Below are 18,657 nucleotides of genomic sequence, written 5' to 3' on the forward strand. Positions count from 1 at the left end.
CACACAGCCCACTCCGCATAGAAGCATCATGCTGAGTAGCCCAGGCACCCTCAGAAGGGCCAGAGAGGAAGGAAAAGTGCTCTTCTTCACTCATTCAGGAAGTATTTACTGGGGACCTGTTTCCATGTCCAGCGCCCTAGATACAGCAGTGTATGAGAGAGACGAAGAGTTCCTACCTCATGAAGCTTTTACCTAGTTGAGCAGGATAGGTGCACACAAAATAAATATCCCATAGGATTAGAGAACTTAAGTGCTAAAGAGAAAAGTAAAACAGCAAAAGCAGTGGGAAAATACTGGGGTTTTATAATTTTAGCTGGTGTGGTCATTTATAAAAATAATGAAACGTAGCCATAGCAATAACAAACATACTCCTTTACTGGGTGTTTGCTGTATGCCAGCCATAATTCTGGATGCTTAACATGCATTATTGAAGTCATTCTTCCTACCAAGCTTACTAAGTCCTTGTACTTATTCCTGTCCTACAGGTGCAACAACTTGCCTGTCTTCTGCAAAAGTGCCAGGGGTCACAGGACAGCCTGCTAGAGTGTGAGGATGGCTCAGTACAGCCCTTCATGCTTGAAGGATGAGGTTTGATGGGTGGTCAGCTGAGGTCACCTCTAGGAAAAATCTAACTGAACAAGTGGATAAAAATTTATATAGAAAACTGTACCATAATACTGTTTATACTGGCAATATAAGCTTTTGAGAGTCATAGAGGCTGAGACATGTATGATCAATGGGAGATCCAGGATTTGAATGGAGATCCAAGGCAGCACCCCTTTCACTGCTGATGTCCATGCTGAGTCTGGCAGGATGCTGAGTCAGTGGACACAGAGGGGCAGCCTTGACAGTGGGGTGCAGAGCATCTGAGGTTGAGAACACATTCTCCCCAGGAAAGGAAGCTGATGGGGGTTTCTCTTATAGGTAGCTAGACTGGACAAATGCAAATGTGCCTTTAACTTAATTTGTGAAATCCTCAAGGGTCAGTGGTGTGTCACTAGACATACAGGTACCTGAGGAAAGGAGAGGGCTCTGTCTCCCACTCTTGCAACTGCATTTGAAGTAGGGTCTGTGGTGCATCTCAGCAAAGCTCCCTCTCTGGACTGTCTTAGATTGAACAAATCATTGAATGTTCATTTCCTAGAAATTGGGAAGACTATGTGCTACATCTGGACCCACTGAACAGTATAGGGACAATCCTCTGAATCAATATTTGGATATATAAAGCAATAAATGAATTCTTTCCACTTGGTGTGGCTTATTCTGGCCTGAAGAGGAAAAACAAGATACAGTTCCATACCACTTCTAACAATTTTGAAACAAAGCCCATGATTTTATTACAGGGAACAGTCACATGCCTTGACCCTGAGTGTGGCTGTGGGGAGGGGGCTGTGACAACGTTCACAGTGTTCTTGTTTATTGGGGCAAGTATTATAGTGGAGGGACCAGGTATCATCTTGGTCTTTCCAGTGCTGAGCCTCATCAGGTGCATCGTAGGTGCTTAGAAAATGTTTGTTCAATTAATAATCAATGCTTCCTGAGTTTAGTCATTGGTTTGAATTTGGTCTAACACCAGATGCTCATTAATCTGTTTTAAATTATTCCTACTGTAGACAGCAACCCCTGGGAATCCTGGAGTAGTTTTTGAAGTGAGTTTGAGACACTGTTAGGGAAATTTACACATTAAGAAATACAGATTTGTACTTACTTTCATACATGTGTACAGTACTCTATGTTGAATACTATATGTTGTATAGTACTGTAACATATATATATAGTCATACTTTAATACATTTAGAGTTTTAAACTTTAAACTTTAGTTATTAAAAATATTATGATGTATCTTTGTACATATTTGCTGTCTACTTGTTTAATTATTCTTTAAAGAAATCCCTAGAACTCGGTTGACCATTGATCAAAACTGTATCCCACAGTCCTAAGGGGCTATGCTGGGCTACTTCATTCTCTCACAGGATTCCATGTGACTGACAGGATCTTTTACCGAGCAGGAAAGGGTAGAGTGATCGTTTGGCAATGTCTGCAGTTCTTTGGTCCTCATGATTTGGGGTGGGGGTACTACTGGCACCTAGTGTGGCGCCTAGCTGTTCAGCCACAAGCAATTCCGCAGCCCACAAGTCAGGAGTGTGGAGGCTAAGAAACCCTCATTTCAGAGATACCTTGATCATGGACAACAGAAGAACAAATGGCCAAAACAGTGTTGGTCAAATTAGCACTAGGTTGATTACTTAAGCTAGCCCAGAGGAGCTCACGGGGCGGTGTCCTACGTCTCTAGAGAAACTAGATAAACTTTTGCCAGGAGAGGGCGCACAGATTTCTTCTTTTTTTTAAATACCTATTGTTTAAAAAGTCTAAATTTGAGTCCTAGAAAAGCCAGGCAATTAATGTAAGTGAAATACACGCTCAGAGCTCTGAGCAAACTGCTGAGGTGTCATCACGATCATCTGCCAAGAAGCAGCTTTTTCTCCGTACGATGAAGGAGAACCAGGTAGGAAGAGGCCATAGGAGAAACTGTCTCTTGCAAAGAGCACCCAGGCTCATGGAAACAGCAGTAAATGCCAAGTGGTCCTCCCTCCGTGCTTTCCACGGACGGGGGGACCCCCACAGCCCAGCCAAGGGACTCCTGCGTTCGTCATGGCACTGTGCTGTAACTCAGCAAGACATCGGAGGGCCACGGCTGGTTCCTGGATTCTTCAGTCACTGACGCTGACTTCTGTGGCGAAATCTGAAAGACAGCCACTGGCTGCCTTGTCGTCCTGGACATGAAGCCAGTGTGGGAAGAAAGGTGAGACTCAGTGGCATTTCCTCCCACTCTGGTCCACAGTTCTGGGGGTCCTGGATAAATGTCTCCCCATATACCCTTAGGGCCTCTCTAGAGCTTCACAATCCCTCTCCCAGTCTCATGCCCTCACACCAGCAACAGTGCTTCTAATGGATTTCATGAGCCATTTCTGGTGCACTATAAAGAAAACATACGTTGAGAGAGAGATGAGGTAAATCAGTATCTCTTGATCCAAATAATGCAAAGGTGCTATTGCAGCTCCAGGTGCCTGGGAAGGGTACTTGGAGGACAGTCCAGGTGAAACCTTTTATTTATGGCCTTCAGCAAATTAGCTAACCCTGAGCCTCCTTTTCGTCACCTATAACCGTAAAGCAGGTGGTTGTGGAGACTGGCATAGGCTACCATCAGCTGTCAGTCAGTGCGGGCGCCAGTTAAGCACTAACCCGCTCCGCACTGGCCCCACTGCCGCTCCCACTCAGGGCTGTGCCTGCTCCTTGAGGGGTGATTTCCTGGCTCAGTCTAAGATGGCAGCTTTTGGTTCTGAAGATGGTGATTTCTGTAGAAATCATGGGTTAAAAGGTACCCATTCCATGTTTCGGTTCCTTCTCTCCGCAGTGTGAGGAGTGATGGTAAAGTGCCCCTTTATACATTATGAGCCAGGACAGGGGTGGTGGTATATTTAATCCTTTGGAGGCTGGCCTGTCCCTAACTTTGCTGTTCTGTGATTGCAAAGTGCAATGGAGATTCTGTGGTTTCAGGGCTCAATGTCTGAAAAGCCACTTTCGGAGAGAATCTCTCTGCTTTTTCAAACATCCTGATTAGGGCAATTTCCAAAGTCTGTTTGAACAGCCTGTCATTATTTGTTTAAGTTTGAAAGCCATTTTTAAATAAACACTTATTCACTTTATGTATTAAAAGCAACAAAGAGGGAAAAAGAAAACCTGGGCCGTCCTCACATGATTCTGACAAATCCCTGTTTGTCTGTTTGGGAGGTGCCGCACCCCTTACTCATGTCAGGGCTGGCAAAGCAGATGTCAGCGATGTGCACAGCGTCCACCTGAGGGTCCTTTTGCCCTCTGCTGGTCCTCATGTCAGACAGGCCGCACGCAGGGCCCTAGCTGTGGTTGCTCTGTCAACAATGGCTTCCCACAAACTTCACATTCTGAGGCCGCAGGTGGTCTCAGTTCAACTTCCACTCACAGTGGCCCAAGGAGACAAACTCCCAGGCCCAGATCCTTGCTGCAGGGCTGGGGGAAGCCTGGCAGGTGTGGCTGGTCACAGACGGCAAAGACTCCTCAATCCGGCAGATGTCCTCCCTCCTGCTTCACAGCTATCGTGGGCCACTGTCAGCCTCTCTGTCTCCTTCCTCTGTCTCTGGATGCAAGCTTCCTGCATATGCACCTCTCCCTGGAGGCAGCACGCTTCCAAAATTTCCCTTTCCCCCTCAGAGCCTTCCAAGACGCATCAATTCAACTTGATTCCAAATAAAATGAGATTAAAAGTAAACCAATGAACGAAATCAGATTGACAGAAATGGAAAAAGGGAACACTGAGAACTGAAAAGGATGCGCCTACACAGGGCGGGCCCACGGAAGGGCAAACGCAGAGACACTGTGAATTTGCTAATGTTGATCAGAAGGTGTAAAACTATCCTTCTGTTAGAAATTCTTCTTCTAGTTAGTTGTGTTTTTTAAAAATGCACAGATTATAATAGAAAAAAGCCTGAAAACAAATTAAATCCTTGAAAATATGATTGTCACATCCATACAATGGAATGTTATTACTTTTAAAATATATTTTAATAACATACATATGTAATAATAGATTATGTAGTGTATATTAATACACATATGACTGTTATACTACTGTTCTATGTTTTGGGATAATATTATATTATTATTACAGTCAAGTTCTCCCCAACTTGACTCCATCCCCCAAGGAGCCTCAGGTGGGCTTCTGGGTTTTGCTGAAGATCAGCCCTTGTGCAGGGTATGCTCTAAACTCACAACTTCACCACTCAGCCATTCTTTACCTCTTTCCGATTTCTCCCTGGTCTTTTCCCATGACCATCCCAAATGGCCACCACTTTTCTCACTCGGGATCCTCGCCATTTAGCAGCCAGTGTTGTCCTTCTCATCTCTGAGCAGCTTGGGGCCATTAGGCTTGAATTACCACAGCTCCTAGCGGGCTAACCTCCATCTCCATCGACGTTCTCTGCTCCTCTCTATCCTTCATCCTGATTCCACTCTCTCCCTTTGCTTCTGGAACTTTCCTTCACTGACTGTCCCTGCTCTCAACTATAACTTCAACTTTATCCTTCTTCTATCCCTTTGTCCCCAGGATATAAATGTTTGTGTTTTCTCAAAATGTCTGCACTGACACATGATCTCCCCAATCATTATCTTCTCTTTCTCCTTGCAGACAAGCTACAACCCCGCTCACTGGCTCCCTTCTAATCCACATTTTAACCTACTTGGTCTGGCTTCTTCCCCGCCTATGCCTCTGAGACCACTCAACCAGGAGCACCAACATCCTCCTGTGGCCAACTCCCCCATTCTGGTTGTACTAGACCAGGTATTCTGACCAGGGCAGTCTTCCACTTCTGCTCTCTTTGAGAGTTCTCTTGCCTCCTGGAGAATTCCCTAGATGTCTCCTGGAAACCCGATGCTCCTGGCTTCCATCTGGGGCATCCCTCTCTTTGCCAATTTTCTCTTTCCTCATCTCAAATACCATCCCCACGTTAACATCTCTGAAATCTTCATCTCCAGCCCTAATTTCTACTCTAACTGCCAGATTCTTATTCCAATAGCTTTCTGAGATGTTCCACAGGAGCAACAATCAGCCTGCCCTCCACTGAGGCTGGCACCCGTCCTCCTGCCTTCACTGTGCTGATGCCACCCTGGGTGCATCTTCCATGTTTCCACTTTCCCTACCCCTCGTCCATTCATCAGTAAATCCCATTGTCTTAGTTTGGGTTCTCCAAAAGAGAAAGATTAAGCACAAGCCGTTTATTTCAGAGCTGATGCCGGGGTCCTCTAGCAGGGCAGCGGGGAAGTGAGAGAGAAGAGAAGAAGAAACCATGCTGGAATCCCTATATCAGCATGTTACTGCTACTGGCAACTAGAGTTTAATCCTGCTGGAGAAATCTAGGGTCGATGCATAATATATAACTCCTGTTATCCCTGAATGGGTTAGGGAGCTGGGGTGTTAAGACATCACTTCCTGCCACATGTTGGTTGAAGATTGCTCCTATGCAGGTGTCAATACACAGCACTTCTAGCCCATCATGTGTATAGGTGAAGAGGGCTCCTGGGGGCCAGAGGAAGTTCTCAGAGGAAGAGATGGTTATGCCACATTTCTTGTACCTGGAGGTAAGTTATGGGCATTTAAGGGGACAGGCAAGGGAATAGGATGGGACAGTAAATGTACCACTGGTTTTACCACCTAACTATTTCTCTGTCCCTATCACCTTCTTTCCCCCAGATTACTACTGTGATTTCCAACCTGACTGTTCTGCCTCCAGTCTTGGGTTCTGCTCTTAAATCTCCTCTTTGTATAGCAACTAGAGTGATCCATTCACAATAAAATCTGTTACTTCCATGCTTAAATCCAAATTCTCTCAAGACCAAGGTCCCAGTGCTCTGATCCAACCTAGCTCTCCTGCAGCTCAGCTTCTGTCACTTTTAAATTAACTCTGGTTAATTCGGAGCTTCGGTGCAATCATTTTCTGCAGGAAACTTTCTCCTGGCTCTTAGGTTGGGCTAAATAATCCTTGGCGGTCCCTGGTCATAACGTTACCTGAAGATCATCTGTTTCCATGTTTGTCTTGGCCACTCAACCACAGCACCTGGAGGTACAGGGATATATTTTACTTATCTCTGGATCCCTGAAGTTTCTATTAGGCACACAGCAAATATTTGTGGAACTGAAATAAACTGATTTCTTTTCCTATACAGCAGGTTTTTCAAATATATCCTATAGGATGCTATTTTTTTTAAAGATATTTTTTGCAAAGGCCAAAATAAATGACTGACTTAAACAAAATTCAGTGTCTTGTTTATTTGTTTGAAGCTTCTAGTGTCTTCCTACCAGGGCCCTATGCTCAGCCAGTTCATAAGGGCACAGTGTACCCATCAGCATTGGGTCTTACTGGTCATTTTGGTGATCAAATCTTATTAGCAACATCATCGCTGTACACACACGCTGTGAATCAGCCTGATGGGGATAAACTGAGCAGCATATTTTAGACTCATCTGACCATCTACCCTTCTTTTTGGGAGATTCTTACTATAACACAGTGCTAGGAAGGGATGCTTTGAAAGCTGCTACCTTGAGGTAAAAGTCTAATGATCCAGGGTATCAGAAGAGGCAGTGCTGGTGCCCATTGTACTGAGCAGAGAAGATGACCAATGTCTAGAAGCTGTTTCTGCACATCCACGCAAACTAGAAGGCACTAGAGGCTTCTGCATCAGAGATTCCACTAAGGGGACACAAGACTCATTCCCAACACCATCGATCTGCTCCCAACACCATCGATCTGCTGGGCAAGAGAGAATATTGGGAAAAGGAGAAAGAGAAATGGGTGATGTGGGACACGCCCCACAACAGAGCCCAGAGCTCTCTATAAGGCCACGGAAGCGGTGGTTCTCCTGACACCAGACTTGGCACTGAGCAAAAGGGGAAGCAAGCACACGCGAGGAAGTGAGGACTTTTTCTACCTGAATAAAGCAGCTGGTGAGGAAGTGACTCCATTTCCCCCTTATCATTGGCTGAGCAGGATTTCCTCTGCAGCCACATTGTGCTGAATGAGCCTTGAGGATACTGTCTGCAGAACAGTGTGGCTCTGGCAGTTGCAGGCTTGCTTCTGCCCCTGTGGCTCCTCCTCCTGCACCCTCCCATTACTCCCAAAATATTGACTCCGGGTTTGAGGGAAAAGGAAGGGGAAAAAATAACCCTTGAGCATAAAACTGAAGGCCACACAGCTGCTTGGCCCAGAGATCACGAAGATACATGAGGGGCGTGAGAAGCACGCTCTCCCTTCTCCACCTTGCCAGGGCTGCTCCAGAAGCCCTCTCCGTGAATAGAGGGTTGATCTTGGAGGAGCTGTAGGCTGGGGGGAGGGGCTAGTTGAATCACAGGCCAAGGACATACAATGAAACCTAATCTAAGTGTCATTTGGATGTAACTAGAAACCTGCTGCACAAATGGCAGCAGATGAAAAACCCAACCAAAACAAAAACAAAACTTGCCTGTCTACTAAGGCTGGCCCAGGGAAGTTTTGATATATTTTGTTATGCAAATTTAGCTGAGGTTGCAAATAAGGCAGGGGCCCCCAGGAGCCAGGGAGGCAGAGAAATGAGAAGTCCAAATGGCTGCTTCCTTTCTTAAACAAGGCACAGTTTAAAAATTATTTGCAAAGGTATCTTTGATGGTCTTAAGACTGCAGCCACATGGCCAGGTCAAAGATGCGTGGCCACATCTACCTGTGAGAGAAGACCCAAGCCCAGAGCCAGCCATTCCCCAGGTGGGATCTCAGAGGATTTGTTAGCCAGCTCACTGCCCTGTCAGGGATAGGAGGTGCTATCTGAAGAGAAGTAGAGAGATCTGGAGAGAAGCAGTGAGATCGATTCCCTACCCTGTCCCAGTTATGTAACTACTGCAAGGACAGCTGCCTAGCCACCTGCAGGCTCTGGTCCCTCCTGCAAGGAGATCATCAGTCTAAGGCTTCAGGAAACACATATGGACATGGGCAAAGAAATGCATGTGTAGGGAAATGTGCTAAAATATGTTAATAACTGTGCCCTCTAATTCACCAGTTTGTGGTAATAAGCCATAACAAGAGACTGAAAGCCTAATCTATATCAGACACTGAAACCTCATTTCAACTTGCTGGTTCATTTAGTCACCAGACACACTTTGACAAGGTGTCAAAAAACATTCAAGCTAAATAAGATACAGGCTCTGCCCTATAATAATTGCTCAGTAATATTCTAATCCTTTACAGTAGCTTTAGTAAGTATGAAAATATTTTAGTGGGTTCAGCACATTTTGTGTGTGGAGGCCCATTCAGGCTCAATGTCCTGGCCTGGAGAGAGTACTGGCGCTGCTGTCTTATTTCACAACTGCCTGCAAGGCTCTAGGGAAGGTGCTGTCCTCAGGATCTCACACACTGAGGCCTCAGGAACCTGCCTCGTAGGGAGTTTGGCTTTAGGACAAAGTTTTTCCATTTTCTTCCTTACCTTCCTCATTCCATTGTTTTCTTTGGCTTGAGATGCTGAGCACCTTGCATTTTCCTGCATTAAGCCCATTCTTATTTGGGGGGGCTTAAGATTTTTCATTATTTTGGGGGCTTTATGATTTTGTGCTGGATATACAAAAACATTGAGCAGTAAAGAAAAAACTACATATAACAATCTAACAATAAAAAATTAGCCCAATAGAAAAATCGACAGAATATGAATAGACATTTCCACAAACTTCCAGTAAATACATGAACAGATTCCCAAGATCATTAGTTATTAGAGAAACACAAATCAAAATCAGCGAGATGAAACCAGACATGCCTATATTTTTTAAAAAAATGGCCAACAACAAGTGTTGGCAAGAATGTAGAGAAATTGGAACCCTCCTACATTGGTCATGGAATTGTGGAATAGTGTAGTCAGTATGGAAAGAGTTTGGTGGTTCCTCAAAAAAGTTAAACAGAGTTATCATCTGATTAATCAATTCAACTTCTAGATATACGCCCAATTTAATTGAAACTGTATGTTTGCACAAAAAATTGTGAGTATTCGTATCAGCATTATTCATAATAGTAAAAAAAGAGAAATGACCCAAATATCTATTAACTGAGAAACAAAATATGGCACACAATGGAATTATTATTCAGCCATAAAAAGAAATGAAACACTGATACATGCTACAGTATGGGTGGACTTTGAAAACATCATACTTAACAAAAGAAGCCCAATACAAAAGGTCAAATACTGTACAATCTTTACACTTACATAAAATGTCCAAAATAGGCAAGTCCATAGAGAGAGAATACAGATTAATGGTTGCCAGGGCCAGAAGAAGGGAGAGTAGGGGGTAACTGCTAACTGGTTACAGGGCTTTTTTTTGGAGTGTTGAAAAATTCTGGAATTAGATAATGGTGATGTTTGTTGCCTAACCTTGTGAATAAATGAAAAACCAATGAATTTATCCCTTTAAATGGGTTTTCATGATACATAAACTGTATCTCAGCAAAAACAATTTATATTTCTTACACTCCACGAAGGGAGGATAAACTATTTTTACACCATGTGGAATTCAGCAGATGTACTGACTTGCTCCTTCAGTTAGAAATTTTGCACTACTGTCATTCTCAAACAAAAAGAAAAAAGAAGGAAGGAAGAAGAAAGGAAGAGAAAAACAGAATGAGCAGTAGCATAATGGCTGAGTGCACGAGGTGAGAATCTGGGAAGGCTGGGAGCTGTCCCGGTCTCCATCCTCGTGGGTGAGCAGCTCACTTTCCCTCTAGGCCTTGAATTTTCTTTATGTGAAAACTGCTCTTCTGAGATTACAGTGCTAATGATCTTATTCTTCACCCCTTCGCATCCATCCTTTGGGATATGATTTGGGACATGCTGATGCATGTCAGAAACTGTTTGGCCAGAACTGCTGCAGAAGGCTGCTCCCCGGGTTCCCTTTGGAGTGGCCCATCTCTGCCATACTCTACTTCTACAGCCCTTTTTGCCCAAACGCCCCCCTTGCCTCAGAACTTCCAGTGCTCAGCTTTTCCGCTAGGCCTTTCCATTACAGTCCCTCCTTCTTCCAGCATGGTAGCTAAGCTGTTGTGGTCTCCGGTATGTCTCTGCACTTCCAACCTCTTTGCTTTTATGGACATAAGCCAGGTGACTTATCCCACAGGCTTTTCCCCAGTCTCATCACCATGTATCAACAGAGCCCACTACTTTTCATACCATTTTTTTTAAAAGACATGGGGTCTCACTCTGTTGCCCAGGCAGGTCTCAAACACCTGGACTCAAGTGATCCTATTGCCTTGGTCTCCTAATACATGCAATTATGGGTATGCACTACCACTGCAGCTCTTATGCCTATTTTAACTGGAACTGGAGAAGTCAGTGTGACTCAGAATGGCAAGTAGATGGAGAATTTTGCTTATTTTCAATATCAAAGCAGGACTCTCAACTGCCTGGTGTGGGCTGTGGATTCCATACGCAGATGAACATTGGGAATAGATCTACCAACTGTCTTTCTTGGGATCTAGAGCTACAGGTGTCTTCTGCCCTCCTCCCCAGTGTCCATACCTATCTCCGTGTCCATACCTGACCTAGTGTCCATATTTGAATGTGAGCACAAACCTAATCACTGTGTGCTCCACAGGGCTTGGTGGCAGGTAACATGCTCTACTGAAGGTCATCATTTTGCCTAGGTATGCAGTAATCTACTGTGCCTGACTTGTGGCCATGTGGCCTTCCATGCGGCATGGCCAAGCCAACCTACCTCTATGCCTGCTGCTGCAACAGTTAATTCATGAAAATATGCCAAGAATGGGAACTGAAAGCAGATTCTTGTTTAAGTCTGCAACTCAGCCTAATCACTGTCATCAGGACACCATTGCTGGGAGCACGAGGAGAGGAGGCTCTTCACTGATTAAATGCGGAGGGGCAGAGCTGGGGGCTGAATGTCGATTCTCACTTGTTTAAATCAGGAAGTGTTGACTGAGGTTGGTTGGGGGGGGAGTATAAAGAGCCTGCATTTCCTAATAGGAACTTGCTGAAAGTGGTTTCAACCCTGGAGGGGGAATATATTGGAATGAAAGGAGCAAAGCAGAAGGTATTTGTATAAGTGGTATCTGCAGCTAGCCAGGCACTGGCAGCTTCCAGCCATGCCTTGTCTGACATGGGCTGTTCGGGACTGGTTAAGAAATTGGTCTGAACATCTTTTCTGGAAGCTCCGCACTGCACTGGCTCCTGAGCCCTTGCCTTGATACCTACCGCAGACTCAGACAACATCTGTTAAGGACCAGATTTGCCCCCAGTCGTGCTGATCCTGCTGTTCTCTGTCTGGGGCGAATAAGTTGAATACTCTGCTGAAAACCCCATAGCCTGCTACATCCCACCCAAAGCACTACAGACAAGCCCAACTCTGTTCCCAGATCCTTGATTTTCAACCCAGTGAGCCATTTATTCTCTGACGGTCAAAGTGACCAAGGCGATCCTCTAAGCAGCCCATGGGAAACACTTCTCCATACTGTCAATCCAGGCGTCAGTAAGAGAAGAGCAATTACATCCTCTGGGGCAGGGGCTGGTGGATGGTGCTGAACTCTCAGTGTGCTCCATGTGCTAAGGAAAATCTGCTTTCATTTTGTAGTTTATGATTTAGTTCAGTTCACCTGGAAAGACTCAACATGAATAAAACCAGATGCATTTCAAGGCACACTGCTTGGCTCTCTGACAACCCTCTTCCTTCCTCATCAGACAGTCTTCCTGTGCCCAGAAAGGACAGTAGACCTTTCTATCACAAGGAAAATGCAAAGTTTTGTTAATGCAAGGGCTGTTAGGACTCGATCCTGTGACCTCTGAGCCGGGTTGGGGTGTGGCTCTGGATTCGTGCTCATTAACACATGGATGAGGTATTCTGGTGTGGCCTCTTGTCTGAATAAATGTTTACCAAGAATGATCTCTGACCGTGTGCTTTCTATTGCCAGAACCACACAGCCTTACATACAGAGAGAAGGAGAGAGGTCCTGAAAGTAGTCATAGAAGAGCTTCAAATGAGAGAAGGGGCTGGAAAATCTTCCAGCAGCACATCCTCCAGAGGGACAGTTGATAGCTGGCTGACTGCACAGGACACTCTCACAGTGATGTGAGCCTGCTGTGGACATGAGAAGGGCAGGAAACTACACGTACCCACCACAGAAGGCCCATCAGTAGTGATGGCAGTGAGGATTCAAAAGGAGAACGGCCACACCTTGGGAACCTGACTTCCACAGCAACTGTCTCTGCTAGTCATCCACTCATGGTGGGCCAGGCACATCTGCAACACTATGTGAGCCCGGGGACCTGCCCACAGAATGTACACTTGCATTTGTGGGCTGGACTTGAAATGGGGTTTGAATCACACCACTAGGACTTTGTACACCGACTGCTACTTTGGCTAAAGGGCAGGGCTGAAACTTTCCAGGCTGCTCTGGCAGGTCAGTGGTCAGTGTCCATGTCTGTACATGTGATCCTACAGCATCTATGATGAGACCTTGGGGCCAGACTGCAAATTTGGAGGCCAATGATGCAAACATTCGGTGAACATCTGATTTGTGCACAGCACTACGCCAGGTGCTGTGGGAGAAGACAAGTGCCCATGGCTCTCTGTACGACAACAAGCTCCTGAAGGCAGGACTAATGTCGTACCCATCACCTAAATCAAGTACTCAATAAGTGCTGTTCTAGTGGGATGACTCCGAGATGCTCACCACTAAGGCTATAAGAAGCAGCTCGAGTTTGGGCAGGCAAACCTTTAGGAGGGACACGAAGCCTAGCAAAGTGCTATTTCCAAGAAATCCCTTGGCCAATTTCAGATCCACATGCATAATCTAACTTTCATAAAAGAATTGGTGCAAACTTCGGATGCTCTTCCTAGCGCTGCTCGGTTTTCTCTCACGAAATGAGAGCCCGCTTCCTTTGGACATATCTGAATCAAGCGATCCAACTGCAGCTGACCCACTTATCAAAGTATTTATTTAGTGTCTATCTCTGGTTACACACTAAATCTGAGATGTAACATTGTGCCAAGCCTCATAGACGGCTTTTATAAATAACATGAGACAGAAGAGGTTGCCATTAGAGAGGTTTCACAACTTGCCTAAGGTCACACAGCTCACAGTAGCAAAGCTGAGATGCAAATCTAAGACTGTACAACTCCTAGGCATGTGCTTTCCAAGTACACTTTGCTTTTCCTCTCGGAGGCTGAAAAAACATTCAAGATCCAGTCCCTGGGGAAACAAGCAATAATGAGAGAGGTTATAAAGGAAGTTCTAAAGACAGACAAGGGAAGCTTGAATAAACGCATCAAGAGTTTTTAAGATAGGCTGGAGGGGACAGAAGATTAGACAGGAATTGGGCTGTACTAACTCTGAACAGAAGCAAGCTGGGGATGGCTTTTCAGGACATGGAATTAGGATAGGAAATTGGGGCCAGCCCACGGGGGTCCCAAAGGGAGCTGGTATATGCAGCTGACAGGGGTGAGTCAGGGGGAACTGAGCTGTGTTATCACGAGAAACCTCAAATCACAAGTACCACCCTACTCCACCTGCCCCGGGCACTCTGCAGAACTCGATCCCATGGGAATCCCCGGGTCTACAGTCTGACCTTGTTGGTGGATGTTGCAAGCACCACCTCAAGGTTGTTTAAAAATGTGTGATATAGACACAAATCGCAAAGGAGAAATCTTTTCCCTACAATTCAGGAAAAAGTCCTCACAGTTACAGGGCAGCTTCACAGGGAATTCTGTAATGTGAAGGAGAATAAAATTTCCCTGAGTCACAAAAAGTAATCCAACCAACTTGAAGCCCGTTCAGAATATTAAAATATGGAGCCCACGAGCCTCCACAGTGACAACTGGTGGTCTTTTCAGTGGATCAGCTCAACTGTTTCCTCGTAATCAAGAGAAATTGTGTCCACAGTATATATGAAAAAGGACAGCAGTCCACCAGAGACGCAAGGATGAGGGAAGCACTGCCATACTGTCCCTATCCACTGCTCACCAGGCAGACAGTCCAGCTGGCAATGCTATGGTCTTCTCTTATAAACGCTACTTACGGTTCCTCGTGACTAACAAGCCTTCCCTGCTGTCTTGAATTTTAACATTTCTCACTATTTCACAAAGACAGAGACCTTTAAATTCCTGGGACCCTTCCCACAGAGTGTTTCACAAGAACCTATTTGTGCTTCATCCTTTAATATTAGGTTTGTTTCTGGAAGGCTGGAAGTTTGTGGGGCAAGTTTGTGATTGTCACAGTCAGACCCAACAAATCAGAAACACTTTTGTACAACATTTCCAGAGGTACATGCTGAGAGAGAGTGTTCAGCACAACCTCTCTAATAATATTATTGCCCAGTTAAAGATGAACCACTGGAAGCAGAATTGCAGGGTCCACTGTGTGCCATGGGACAAACAACCAACATGAGCTCAGCTCTATTTCAGCACAGGAGGCTTCGACCCTGCTCCTCGGTGAAGAGCCAGGAGCTTGAGAGATAAAACAGGCTGCTCACAATACAGATCCTCTGAGCCCCCCCGCCAGGCTTCTCTGACCTCCACTATAACAGGACACCTCTCTTACACCCAAATCCCTTATCACCTCCCTATCTTCTCAGAGGTCTTTGTCTTTTACCTTGCTTTTCTGTTCCCTCCTTGTCTTGTATTTTTATCAGTTAAAGTTCATTTCTCAGTTCTGATTGTTTTCCTGTTTTCGATTTGCCTGTCCTGTTCAAGAACAAGCCTGCTCCAAATTTTCTGAAAGACATTAATTCTCCATGCCCTCAAATATGTGAAGAAGTAAACACTGGCTGAGTGGAACAAGTAAGACCACTGAAGCTGACAGAAGGGCTTGGCCATAGCTGTGACAGACCTTCTCCTGGTCAAAGGATCCTAGCCTTGGACTCCGACAGGGAATGTGGGCTGGACTTGAAACGAGATGATGAAATGTGAAGCTTCGTTTTTGCCATCTGACCATGGCAGTCTGACAGGACTCCAGGCTTGTGATCTGGGCTGAAGTTAGCTTGAGGCTTGTTCTACAAACCCCCTCTAACACTCATGGAGTTAAATGCTGATATAGTTATGGGACAACCGGAGAGGGATTTGTGTCAGATAAAGGAACGTAACAAAAACATCTATGGCTCATGTTTTCTTTGTATGTTTTCACCCTGCCAAATTCTTGAAATTCTCAATCTTACAATTTTATGCACTTTTTATTTCCATTTGAACCTGAAACATCATTTAAATGTCTTTGAAAGTAATCCTAACCTCCTAAAATGCCCTGAAAAACTTAAAAAAATTTTAGGGTTATTCCATACACACCTGGAGGGTTTTAAAAGATATTTGACCCTCAGGCATAAATTCATAGTTAATGGATTACAGAGTTAAACAGGTATCACTTGGAAAAGGTAATTATATTAAAGGAGATTTTAAATATTAAAAACTATAATTTCACTACCATCATGTCTATAACACCTTTGGTGAGAAAGCCAGAATTTCAAAGTCTGGCACTGGGACACATCTTTTCGATGGCAAGAGTTGGAGCAGCACTGCCCTCATAGCTGAGCAGTGCATCAGTGTAGTCCAGATGGACAAGTATTCAGGTTGATCTGATGCCCTCAGTGTATCACAGCTCACACAAGGGCAAGCTTTGGGGCTGAATACTGACCACTGCTTTCTAGGTCCTCTAGTTGCCACTAAGGGGGGTCATCAATTTGGATTTCAAAACCTCATCTGCAAAGGGAAGAGAATGCCCCACAGCCTGGTAAAGGCTGTTAGTTGTTTCAAGGAGATGCAATGTTTGGATTCTGGAATTCTTATTTTGGTGCATAAAAAGCAGAAAGGATAAAAATGGTTAAGCAACTGGGAGGCTGGAAGAATCAGGCTCTTGTACCCTTTTTGGTTCTCATTAAACATCACAGAGTCTCCATCACAGCTATTACGGGTGCCAACAGAGGCCTGGATCCTGGAGGTGGTTTTATACTAGGTGAACTGGGACATGACCTGCCATAATGCACAAGCCAGGAATGTGCTTGATATTCTAGACATCAAAAGAAACATATGCCAAACTCTTCGAGGCACCAGGAATTAGAATCCCAGGCAGGGTTTCTAGAGTTCCAACTACTGTATCTATTTCTGCTTAAGAATCCATGCGATAGCTCTTTAAGGCCCCACTTCAAATGGAATGAAAGCCATATTTCAATAGTGCTGAGATGGTTTTATGAAAAATTAAAGGATGCCTTACAGAAATGTGCACTGTGTATCAATCATAAATTCATTGCTGGTGACTTTTGATGATAAGTTAATCCATCAACCAGAAGCGCTGTATGGTTTTCTTCCCTATTCCTCAGGTAATAGAACCTATGTGACTCAGGATTCCTGCACATTCCTCTGCGGCCCTACTGAGTGGTAGTTCTTATGTTTCTTTCAACATCCTACTGAACAGAAACTTTCCATCCTTAAGTCCTTTTCGCAGTGTGCCTTCCTAACCCCACCTCTGACACTACAGAGAAAATCTATTGGTCATTTTTGGGTTATCAGGCTGTGAAACATTTGTTTTTGGAGGTTAAGAAGTCTTTTTTTTCCATTTCAGATAACTCAAAACTGGTGTGGATCCATTACACCACCCTTGGCATGTATGGAGAACAACGAAAGAAGGCTTTCCCTTGTTTGGCACCAAAAGAGAGGAATATCCACTCTCCCCCTCTTTCTGTTTCCATTTTTATAAAGACAGTATTTTTTTTTCCTTTTTGCTCGATGATGTATACTTTTAACATTCCAAGAAAAAAAGTGTCAGCGACATGTAAGTCATAATAAAAGAAAATCAAAAGAAATGCAATTACAAGGGACAGGGAATTGTTATCATTTTTAGTATGAAATGTCTAGAGGAAAATCTAATTTTAAAAATTACCAGCCCCATATAAATGAGACAAGAATATAAGAAAAGATTTGTTATTTTTAAAAATTAGCTTACTCCTTAATCCTCCTGGCTTTTGGACTTTTATCTTGATTTTTAAAGGCCCCACAATTGGCCATTTAGTGCTAGATAAGGCGCAAATCTCACAATTCTGCAATGTAGTATTATGAAATGGGAGCATAGCTTCCTGGCCTCTGGCCTAGAACATAGTAGGACAAAAAAAATGGTTGTTAAATAAAAAGAGTGAACATACATTGGCGATGAAACAATAACTTTCTCTCTTTCATTGTTATATTGGTGTGTATTATAAATAAAAGCAAATATATGGCACACAGAGATGACAAAGGAGACCCTTTCTACCAACCAGGATGGCCTTCACAACAAACCATAGGTAAGCTGTTGCCTCTGTCATCCCCACTTTACAGATGACCAAGCATACATAACTTTTCCAAAGACATACCATTAGTCAGCAGTGACACCAGGGCTCGAACTAAAAAATCTGACATAAAATGTCTTTCCTGTCCACTGTATCACATGACCTCTCTACACACAGCCATGATTCCCAGCAAAATGGGCTTGCCCAGACCCAAGATGTCAGAGGCTAGAATACAGTGGTGACCTGCCCACTTATAATACCCTTGTCTCTTTGATAAAGTTTAGACTATGAGGAAAAAGCAAACTCACTTTTATTATACATGTTGGCTGACCCTGAAGGACTTAAGTCTAGTTTCTACTTGTGCCATTCCTGTCTCCCTAAAATTCTCCCACCCTCCACTCATGTGAAAAGAAGACAGACTCATTCATATATTAACAACGAGAGTCCAAACAATAATGCAGCAACTCAGCCTTCTGTTAAAAGCCTGTTCTTGATGAGATCTCCAATTTTCCTTTCAGGTATGAAAAGTCAGTTCTGACCATGATCTGGCAGAGGAGGAGCAGTGAGGAAGGAGGAGAGGAGATGAGGCTAAAAATTATTTCTAGTGCCTTATCTAGCTTTTGTTTGGAGGCTGGCATAAAGCTTAACTGTATGGCTCTCTGCAGAGGACTGTCTCGACATAAGGATTTTACATTTAGCGAGAGAAGTTTCCTTTGTCCAGATGCATCGGTCTCTATTTTGCTTGGGTCGGTCTAAAAGTGAAAGAAATGGCAGTCTGGGAGAAAGACTGCTATGATTCTCTCTGTT

General features: G+C 44.3%; 1 protein-coding gene across 1 annotated transcript in view; it reads right to left on the minus strand.

The window, feature by feature from the left end:
- Bcl2 (B-cell CLL/lymphoma 2) overlaps positions 1–18,657 on the minus strand; it is a 173,090-nt gene that overhangs the window by 5,330 nt on the left and 149,103 nt on the right. The gene's annotated exons all lie outside the window — the stretch shown is intronic.

Source organism: Chinchilla lanigera, unplaced genomic scaffold (assembly GCF_000276665.1).
Source record: "Chinchilla lanigera isolate Chin_1 unplaced genomic scaffold, ChiLan1.0 scaffold00001, whole genome shotgun sequence".
Taxonomy (NCBI): Eukaryota; Metazoa; Chordata; class Mammalia; order Rodentia; family Chinchillidae; genus Chinchilla; species Chinchilla lanigera.